Here is a 2,678-nt window from a genome sequence, read left to right as displayed (position 1 = left end):
GCACACCAAATCCTTCTAGTTTCTTCCTAGTTTCCTGGCTTTGTAGGAATCTTTTCCTACTACTCTTTCTTCCTCCTCTGCACTGCTGCTCCTTGTGGTTTTAGCTAGGTACTATGAAGCATTTGTGAAAACTGACTGATGTAAAATGGCTGCAAAAATACCATTGGGATTGATTGATTTGACATCATCCCAAGTGACATGGCATCCCACTGTAGAGTTGTACCTTTACTATCCGGTCAAGCTCTGTCCCAGTGATAATGAGTGGACCTTTACTATCCTGTTAGCTCTGTCCAGTGTAAAGAGTGGAACCTTTACTTCCTGTTAGCTCTGTGTCCCAGTGTAGAGTGACCTTTACTATCTGTCAAGCCTCTGTTCCAACAGTGTAATGAGTGACCCTTTAACCTCCTGTCGAGGCTCTGTCCAGTGTAGAGTGACCTTTACTATTCCTCAGCTCTGTCCCATGTAGAGTGACCTCTTTACTATCCTGTCAGCTCTGTCCCAGTGTCAGAGTACCTTTACTATCCTGTCAAGCTCTGTCCCAGTGCTAGAGTACCTTTACGTATCTGTCAGCTCTTTCCAGTGTAGTACCTTTACTATCCTGTTAGCTCTGTCCATTAGTAGTGACCTTTTACTTATTCCTGTCAGCTCTGTCCCAGTAGAGTTGACCTTTACCGTCCTGTCAGCTCTTCCCAGTTAGAGTGACCTTAACTATCCTGTCAAGCTCTGTCCATGTAGGGTGACCGTTACTAATCCTGCAGCTCGTCCAGGTAGAGTACCTTTTACTATCCTGTCAGCTCTGGTCCCAGTGTAGAGTGACCTTTACTATCCGTCACTCTGTCCAGTGTAGTACCTTTACTATCCTTCAGCTCTTTCCCATGTAGAAGTGACCTTTTACCCCGTCAGCTCTTCCAGTGTAGAGTACTTTACATCCTGTCAGCTCTTCCCAGTGAGAGTGACTTTACATATACTGTACAAGCTCTGTACCAGGTAGATGACCTTTACTACCTTCAAAGCCTGTCCCAGGGTAGAGTGACCTCCTTCCTGTCAGCTCTGTCCCAGTGTAGAGTGACCTTTACTATCCTGTCAGCTCTGTCCCAGTGTAGAGTGACCTTTACCATCCTGTCAGCTCTGTCCCAGTGTAGGGTGACCTTTACCTTGGCTTTACATTTCAATCTCGCTATAGCACAAATCTTTGGCGCCAGGTTTGAATCTCGGCCTTTATCAATGACCTGGGACCTGTTGGCATCTAACCACTCTATATTCTTAAATAGTGTTTGGTTTAAATATGTTAACACAACCTGTTATGCTTTATGTAAATAATAAACATCTATGTCACAAAAACTTGTTCAAGACCTATATATATATATATATATTTACAGAACATCTCGAACAAAGGAAAAGAGGGACAAAGAAAGAAAGTTCTCTCCCTCTCTCTTCCTCCCTAATTAACATTGCCACAGGCTGTTCCTCTTCAGCGAACACACAGAAGCAAAACTTATTTCCAAAACAACTTGAATGAAACGTTCTTATTTTTTAATGAGAAATCTGAAGAGCTTTACAAAGACATGCTGCATCACTGAGCCTGGTCTTCCTAACAGAACTGGAACATGTGTCGGTTCTGTGGAGTGTGTTCTGTGGAGTGTGTTCTGTGGAGTGTGTTCTGTGGAGTGTGTTCTGTGGAGTGTGTTCTGTGGAGTGTGTTCTGTGGAGTGTTTCTGTAGTTGTTTTCGATAGGTTCTGTGAGTGGCTGATTCCTGTGGAGTGTTTTCTGTGAGAGTGTGTTCTGAGGTGTGTTGTTTCTAGTGGAAGTTGTTCTGTGTGTTCTGCGTGTTTCTGTTGGAGTTGTTCTGTGATGTGTTCTGTGTGTGTTCTCGTGCGTGAGGGTTTCTGTGGGAGTGTGTTCTGTGGAGTGTGTTCTGTGAGTTGTTCTTGAGTTGTGCTGGGTGTGTGTTACGGATGTGTTCTTGGGTGTGTGTCTGCGGTGTGTGTGTTCTGTGGAGTGTCTGCGGTTGTGTTCTGTGGAGTGTCTGTGATGTGTTTGTGCGAGTTGTTCTGTGGAGTGTGTTCTGTGATGTTTCTTGTGGTGTGTTCTTGGAGTGTGTGTAGTGCGTTTCTGATGCCGCACTCCATCACCATCCGTTCAAATGGCCCTACACAACCTGAGGTGGTTTGGGTCATTGTCCTGTCAAATGCCCTTACAACAACCTGGAGGTGTTTTGGTCATTTCCTGTATTTACCTTTATTTAATTACCAGGTAGACTAGTTAGAACAGTTTAATTTACAACGCGACCGCAAAAGAAAGCAATTGCCAGTGCGACAACAAACAAACAACAGAGATTACACATGGAATAAACAAATGGCACACAATAACACATAGAAAAGTTGAATATACAGTGTGCAAATGTAGTCAGATTAGGAGTAAGGCAATAAATTGGCCATAGTGGCGAAATAATTCAATTTACCATTAACACTGGATGATAGATGTGCAGAAGAGGAATGTGCAAGTAGAGATACTGGGGTGCAAAGGAGCCAAAAATATAATAATAATAACAAATATGGTAGTGGTAGGTGGATGGCTGTTTACAGATGGACTATGTACAGGTGCAATTAAGATCCGGAAGCGGCCTGGACAGCTGTCGCTAAGTTAGTGAGAAGAATAATTGAGTCTCAGCTTTAGT

The 2,678-nt window shown here is 43.5% G+C and overlaps 1 long non-coding RNA gene across 1 annotated transcript in view; it reads left to right on the top strand.

Annotated features, from left to right (window-relative positions):
- Positions 1-1,341, top strand: part of LOC139025684 (uncharacterized) — a 2,333-nt gene extending 992 nt beyond the window's left edge. The window contains exons 2-3 of the long non-coding RNA XR_011477298.1: positions 263-295; positions 1,060-1,341. This is a non-coding gene — a long non-coding RNA (uncharacterized lncRNA). The remainder of the gene's footprint in view (positions 1-262; positions 296-1,059) is intronic.
- Positions 1,342-2,678: the final 1,337 nt, after the last annotated feature.

The sequence above is a fragment of the Salvelinus sp. IW2-2015 genome, unplaced genomic scaffold (genome assembly GCF_002910315.2).
Source record: "Salvelinus sp. IW2-2015 unplaced genomic scaffold, ASM291031v2 Un_scaffold3065, whole genome shotgun sequence".
Lineage (NCBI taxonomy): Eukaryota > Metazoa > Chordata > Actinopteri > Salmoniformes > Salmonidae > Salvelinus > Salvelinus sp. IW2-2015.
This window is presented reverse-complemented; position numbering and strand designations above follow the sequence as displayed.